The 7,500-nt window shown below is 54.9% G+C and overlaps 2 non-coding genes and 1 pseudogene across 2 annotated transcripts; all 3 read left to right on the top strand.

Moving 5' to 3' along the window:
- Positions 1 to 3,312: 3,312 nt before the first annotated feature.
- LOC126305301 (small subunit ribosomal RNA) lies at positions 3,313 to 5,205 on the top strand. Its single transcript, XR_007553369.1, has one exon. It is a non-coding gene; the product is annotated as a small subunit ribosomal RNA (ribosomal RNA).
- Positions 5,206 to 5,566: 361 nt separating this feature from the next.
- LOC126305394 (5.8S ribosomal RNA) lies at positions 5,567 to 5,721 on the top strand. Its single transcript, XR_007553454.1, has one exon. It is a non-coding gene; the product is annotated as a 5.8S ribosomal RNA (ribosomal RNA).
- A 188-nt stretch (positions 5,722 to 5,909) lies between these two features.
- Positions 5,910 to 7,500, top strand: part of LOC126305431 (large subunit ribosomal RNA) — a 4,759-nt pseudogene continuing 3,168 nt past the window's right edge.

Here is a 7,500-nt window from a genome sequence, read left to right as displayed (position 1 = left end):
CTTGCTACAAGCATCGAACCGACGTGACGTATCTGACGGTGACTCAGGCATCCGCGTACTGCCACCACTATCCACCCCCCCCCCCTCTCTCTGCCCCCTTCCCACACAATACCAAATGTAACCAACTTTATCGCTTAACCTAACTGTGGCTGTACCACATTATCGCTTAACCTAACTGTGGCTGTACCACATTATCGCTTAACCTAACTGTGGCTGTACCACATTATCGCTTAACCTAACTGTGGCTGTACCACATTATCGCTTAACCTAACTGTGGCTGTACCACATTATCGCTTAACCTAACTGTGGCTGTACCACATTATCGCTTAACCTAACTGTGGCTGTACCACATTATCGCTTAACCTAACTGTGGCTGTACCACATTATCGCTTAACCTAACTGTGGCTGTACCACATTATCGCTTAACCTAACTGTGGCTGTACCACATTATCGCTTAACCTAACTGTGGCTGTACCACATTATCGCTTAACCTAACTGTGGCTGTACCACATTATCGCTTAACCTAACTGTGGCTGTACCACATTATCGCTTAACCTAACTCTGGTTGTACCACATTATCCCTTAACCTAACTCAAGTTGTCCCTTAACCTAACTCAAGTTGTCCCTTAACCTAACTCAAGTTGACCCTTAACCTAACTCAAGTTGTCCCTTAACCTAACTCAAGTTGTCCCTTAACCTAACTCAAGTTGTCCCTTAACCTAACTCAAGTTGTCCCTTAACCTAACTCAAGTTGTCCCTTAACCTAACTCAAGTTGTCCCTTAACCTAACTCAAGTTGTCCCTTAACCTAACTCAAGTTGTCCCTTAACCTAACTCAAGTTGTCCCTTAACCTAACTCAAGTTGTCCCTTAACCTAACTCAAGTTGTCCCTTAACCTAACTCAAGTTGTCCCTTAACCTAACTCAATTTGTCCCTTAACCTAACTCAATTTGTCCCTTAACCTAACTCAATTTGTCCCTTAACCTAACTCAATTTGTCCCTTAACCTAACTCAATTTGTCCCTTAACCTAACCCACGTTGTCCCTTAACCTAACTCAATTTGTCCCTTAACCTAACTCAATTTGTCCCTTAACCTAACTCAATTTGTCCCTTAACCTAACTCAATTTGTCCCTTAACCTAACCCACGTTGTCCCTTAACCTAACTCAATTTGTCCCTTAACCTAACCCACGTTGTCCCTTAACCTAACCCACGTTGTCCCTTAACCTAACCCACGTTGTCCCTTAACCTAACCCACGTTGTCCCTTAACCTAACCCACGTTGTCCCTTAACCTAACCCACGTTGTCCCTTAACCTAACCCACGTTGTCCCTTAACCTAACCCACGTTGTCCCTTAACCTAACCCACGTTGTCCCTTAACCTAACCCACGTTGTCCCTTAACCTAACCCACGTTGTCCCTTAACCTAACCCACGTTGTCCCTTAACCTAACCCACGTTGTCCCTTAACCTAACCCACGTTGTCCCTTTGCCTAACATAGTTCACTGCTCGGAATCTCTGGTGTCGTTGTTATCCTCATGTAGATGTCTTGCGAGTGTTGCTTACTTTCCACATATTCCCGCTATCCACTGTCAATTGTACTGCAATAGGACTATATCGCCGCCCCCCCCCCCCCCTCTGTCCCCCTCTTTGTGTCTCTGTCCTCTCAAGCTGGTCGGTCTGGCGTTTGAGTGTTAAATGAGCCTCGCAGCTGTTCAGTTGCATTCAGATGTCGACGCCCTCAGTGTACGTCGTGGTATGGTCTGTGTCCATTGTCCGCTGATGTCGTACGCGTAACCCACACGCTGTACCGATCATCGGTCGTTACGTACAGAGTGAAGTAGTGTGATACGTGTGACCGTACGCTGGCTGTGCCCAACGGTGTCGAATCTCAATTTCCATATGTTGTGCTCGATGCTACTTGTCTCGTCTCCCAATAACAGCTAGGTTGCACTGTGGTACGCCGTAGAGGCGTGTGGGAGGAACGTACGAACGCATTGTATGTCACCCTGGGTCGCTGGGGGTGGTGGTGCGGTGAGTCAGGTCAGGTCAGGTCAGGTCAGGTCAGGTCAGCGTGAGCCGTCTGATGTAGTGACGCGTGTATTCCGACTTTGTCGTATTGCCTCACACAAAGTGCTACCCTGGTGGACCGCGTTCCATATCTGGGACATGCCGCAGATGCCGGTTGACAGTGGATCGCGGAAGGGACATCGCATACGTGCGCGGGCCACCTTCCACGTGTTCTCTTCTGCACATGTCGCAGTGTGTATGTGGTCTGATGTAGCGTGTCGTGACACATGACATCCTGGCATGCAAGAATTGTTGAATTCGCAAATGTAGGTGGACATCTACGTTTACTGCCCAAGATACGCAAATGAACTGGAAATCCGTTGTTGAGCGGTTGTTCACGCTGGAGGTGAATCTGTGATGGCGACGATCGGTACAGCTATTAACCGGTTGTTTCAGCGGTACCCGCCACATCCACACACGTGACTAGGTCCATGTGGGTATGAAGCGATACGCGGCGGTGGCTTGGTGGGACTGTTCCCGGCCGGTGAAGGGGGGCCGCCCGGCGTGTTGGCCGCGCGCTGCGTGGGCGCACGCGCAACAGGCGGCTGGTGGGGGGCGCCGAGTGGCAGGAGCGCCAGCCGACGGGCCCGGCAGGCGGTGCAGCTACGCTGCGGCGCACCCTGCACGCGGCGCCTGGCGGCCAAAGTTGGTTCAGCCGAGCCCGGTGCGAAGCGCGGTGGACATCTGCAGTGTGCTGGTCTGATTGAGGACTGTGTGCGTTGAGGATGCGCCGCCGCCTGGCACTCGGCGCCGCGACGCCGTCTGCTGCTCGGTCGCCCCAGCGGTTCTCGCAGGTGGTTTGTATCGCAGTTGTGCGGACGTGTTGGCGCGTGCGCTGTGCTGGGAGAGTTCGCTTCTGCACCCAAGTGGGGCTTTGCCCTTGTGTGGCGCTGGCGTTGGAGCTGCCGGTCACCATAGGTGGCGCGTGTTGTCTCCCGCCGGCAATGCCACGACAGCACGCTCCCGGGCCTCTGTCGGCAGCGGCAAGCTCAGTTGGGAGCAAGGGTGTTCGCACTAAAACCGTCTACTCGCCTAACTCCGGGCGATTGCGCCTCTCTCGAAACCGACCAAGTACCTAGGACGGCGCTGCGCGCCGCCGGGACCTGAGAGGGTTTCGAGGTGTATCGTGCAGGGGAGCTCGGCCTCCTCCTGTTTGCAGAATAATTGAGCGGACGCTTGCGTGTTCGCGCGGGCCCCCGGGACACACTCCCGGGCGGCCGGCTGCTCAGCTCTAGTTGACGCAGCTCCCTGGTTGATCCTGCCAGTAGTCATATGCTTGTCTCAAAGATTAAGCCATGCATGTCTCAGTACAAGCCGCATTAAGGTGAAACCGCGAATGGCTCATTAAATCAGTTATGGTTCCTTAGATCGTACCCACGTTACTTGGATAACTGTGGTAATTCTAGAGCTAATACATGCAAACAGAGTCCCGACCAGAGATGGAAGGGACGCTTTTATTAGATCAAAACCAATCGGATTGGCTTGTCTGGTCCGTTTGCCTTGGTGACTCTGAATAACTTTGGGCTGATCGCACGGTCCTCGTACCGGCGACGCATCTTTCAAATGTCTGCCTTATCAACTGTCGATGGTAGGTTCTGCGCCTACCATGGTTGTAACGGGTAACGGGGAATCAGGGTTCGATTCCGGAGAGGGAGCCTGAGAAACGGCTACCACATCCAAGGAAGGCAGCAGGCGCGCAAATTACCCACTCCCGGCACGGGGAGGTAGTGACGAAAAATAACGATACGGGACTCATCCGAGGCCCCGTAATCGGAATGAGTACACTTTAAATCCTTTAACGAGTATCTATTGGAGGGCAAGTCTGGTGCCAGCAGCCGCGGTAATTCCAGCTCCAATAGCGTATATTAAAGTTGTTGCGGTTAAAAAGCTCGTAGTTGGATTTGTGTCCCACGCTGTTGGTTCACCGCCCGTCGGTGTTTAACTGGCATGTATCGTGGGACGTCCTGCCGGTGGGGCGAGCCGAAGGGGTGCTTTCGCGTCCCGAGGCGGACCCCGTTTAAATCCTACCAGGGTGCTCTTTGTTGAGTGTCTCGGTGGGCCGGCACGTTTACTTTGAACAAATTAGAGTGCTTAAAGCAGGCAAGCCCGCCTGAATACTGTGTGCATGGAATAATGGAATAGGACCTCGGTTCTATTTTGTTGGTTTTCGGAACCCGAGGTAATGATTAATAGGGACAGGCGGGGGCATTCGTATTGCGACGTTAGAGGTGAAATTCTTGGATCGTCGCAAGACGAACAGAAGCGAAAGCATTTGCCAAGTATGTTTTCATTAATCAAGAACGAAAGTTAGAGGTTCGAAGGCGATCAGATACCGCCCTAGTTCTAACCATAAACGATGCCAGCCAGCGATCCGCCGCAGTTCCTCCGATGACTCGGCGGGCAGCCTCCGGGAAACCAAAGCTTTTGGGTTCCGGGGGAAGTATGGTTGCAAAGCTGAAACTTAAAGGAATTGACGGAAGGGCACCACCAGGAGTGGAGCCTGCGGCTTAATTTGACTCAACACGGGAAACCTCACCAGGCCCGGACACCGGAAGGATTGACAGATTGATAGCTCTTTCTTGATTCGGTGGGTGGTGGTGCATGGCCGTTCTTAGTTGGTGGAGCGATTTGTCTGGTTAATTCCGATAACGAACGAGACTCTAGCCTGCTAACTAGTCGCGTGACATCCTTCGTGCTGTCAGCGATTACTTTTCTTCTTAGAGGGACAGGCGGCTTCTAGCCGCACGAGATTGAGCAATAACAGGTCTGTGATGCCCTTAGATGTTCTGGGCCGCACGCGCGCTACACTGAAGGAATCAGCGTGTCTTCCTAGGCCGAAAGGTCGGGGTAACCCGCTGAACCTCCTTCGTGCTAGGGATTGGGGCTTGCAATTGTTCCCCATGAACGAGGAATTCCCAGTAAGCGCGAGTCATAAGCTCGCGTTGATTACGTCCCTGCCCTTTGTACACACCGCCCGTCGCTACTACCGATTGAATGATTTAGTGAGGTCTTCGGACTGGTACGCGGCATCGACTCTGTCGTTGCCGATGCTACCGGAAAGATGACCAAACTTGATCATTTAGAGGAAGTAAAAGTCGTAACAAGGTTTCCGTAGGTGAACCTGCGGAAGGATCATTACCGACTAGACTGCATGTCTTTCGATGTGCGTGTCGTGTCGCGCAACACGCTACCTGTACGGCAGTGGCCGTGCGCCGCGTGCGGAACCACGCGTGCCTCTCAAAACTAGCGGAAGTGTTGTTGTTGTGTGGTACGAGCGCTGAAGCTCTGGAGCGGCTGGCCTGCGGTACCTGGCGCCTGGCGCCGGTTTTGAATGACGTTCGCCCGAGTGCCTGTCCGCTCCGGTGTGGAGCCGTACGACGCCCATCGGCTGTGAGGCCGTTGGACACAAAAAAATAGTGGAACAGGGGCCGTCAGACGCCTCAGTCCCGCAAATGCTACTGTCTTGAAAGAGACAGTGGGAGACTGAAAAGGAAAAGATCACCCAGGACGGTGGATCACTCGGCTCGTGGGTCGATGAAGAACGCAGCAAATTGCGCGTCGACATGTGAACTGCAGGACACATGAACATCGACGTTTCGAACGCACATTGCGGTCCATGGATTCCGTTCCCGGGCCACGTCTGGCTGAGGGTCGGCTACGTATACTGAAGCGCGCGGCGTTTGTCCCGCTTCGGAGACGTGGGAGTGTCGTGGTCGCCTGTGTGGCCGGCCGCGTCTCCTTAAACGTGCGATGCGCGCCCGTCGCCTGGCGGTTCGCATACCGGTACTTTCTCGGTAGCGTGCACAGCCGGCTGGCGGTGTGGCGTGCGACACCTCGTACAACGACCTCAGAGCAGGCGAGACTACCCGCTGAATTTAAGCATATTACTAAGCGGAGGAAAAGAAACTAACAAGGATTCCCCCAGTAGCGGCGAGCGAACAGGGAAGAGTCCAGCACCGAACCCCGCAGGCTGCCGCCTGTCGTGGCATGTGGTGTTTGGGAGGGTCCACTACCCCGACGCCTCGCGCCGAGCCCAAGTCCAACTTGAATGAGGCCACGGCCCGTAGAGGGTGCCAGGCCCGTAGCGGCCGGTGCGAGCGTCGGCGGGACCTCTCCTTCGAGTCGGGTTGCTTGAGAGTGCAGCTCCAAGTGGGTGGTAAACTCCATCTGAGACTAAATATGACCACGAGACCGATAGCGAACAAGTACCGTGAGGGAAAGTTGAAAAGAACTTTGAAGAGAGAGTTCAAAAGTACGTGAAACCGTTCTGGGGTAAACGTGAGAAGTCCGAAAGGTCGAACGGGTGAGATTCACGCCCATCCGGCCACTGGCCCCCGCCCTCGGCAGATGGGGCCGGCCGCCCGCGCGGAGCAATCCGCGGCGGGGTCGTGTCCGGTTGCCTTTCCACTCGCCGCGGGGTGGGGCCGTTCCGGTGTGCGGTGGGCCGCACTTCTCCCCTAGTAGGACGTCGCGACCCGCTGGGTGCCGGCCTACGGCCCGGGTGCGCAGCCTGTCCTTCCGCGGGCCTCGGTTCGCGTCTGTTGGGCAGAGCCCCGGTGTCCTGGCTGGCTGCTCGGCGGTATATCTGGAGGAGTCGATTCGCCCCTTTGGGCGCTCGGGCTCCCGGCAAGCGCGCGCGGTTCTTCCCGGATGACGGACCTACCTGGCCCGGCCCCGGACCCGCGCCGCTGTTGGCTCGGGATGCTCTCGGGCGGAATAATCGCTCCCGTCAGCGGCGCTTCAGCTTTGGACAATTTCACGACCCGTCTTGAAACACGGACCAAGGAGTCTAACATGTGCGCGAGTCATTGGGCTGTACGAAACCTAAAGGCGTAATGAAAGTGAAGGTCTCGCCTTGCGCGGGCCGAGGGAGGATGGGGCTTCCCCGCCCTTCACGGGGCGGCGGCCTCCGCACTCCCGGGGCGTCTCGTCCTCATTGCGAGGTGAGGCGCACCTAGAGCGTACACGTTGGGACCCGAAAGATGGTGAACTATGCCTGGCCAGGACGAAGTCAGGGGAAACCCTGATGGAGGTCCGTAGCGATTCTGACGTGCAAATCGATCGTCGGAGCTGGGTATAGGGGCGAAAGACTAATCGAACCATCTAGTAGCTGGTTCCCTCCGAAGTTTCCCTCAGGATAGCTGGTGCTCGTACGAGTCTCATCCGGTAAAGCGAATGATTAGAGGCCTTGGGGCCGAAACGACCTCAACCTATTCTCAAACTTTAAATGGGTGAGATCTCCGGCTTGCTTGATATGCTGAAGCCGCGAGCAAACGACTCGGATCGGAGTGCCAAGTGGGCCACTTTTGGTAAGCAGAACTGGCGCTGTGGGATGAACCAAACGCCGAGTTAAGGCGCCCGAATCGACGCTCATGGGAAACCATGAAAGGCGTTGGTTGCTTAAGACAGCAGGACGGTGGCCATGGAAGTCGG

This window comes from Schistocerca gregaria, unplaced genomic scaffold (assembly GCF_023897955.1).
Source record: "Schistocerca gregaria isolate iqSchGreg1 unplaced genomic scaffold, iqSchGreg1.2 ptg000310l, whole genome shotgun sequence".
Classification (NCBI taxonomy): Eukaryota; Metazoa; Arthropoda; class Insecta; order Orthoptera; family Acrididae; genus Schistocerca; species Schistocerca gregaria.
Note: the sequence above shows the minus strand (reverse complement) of the source record. Positions and strands in the feature narration are given on the sequence as shown.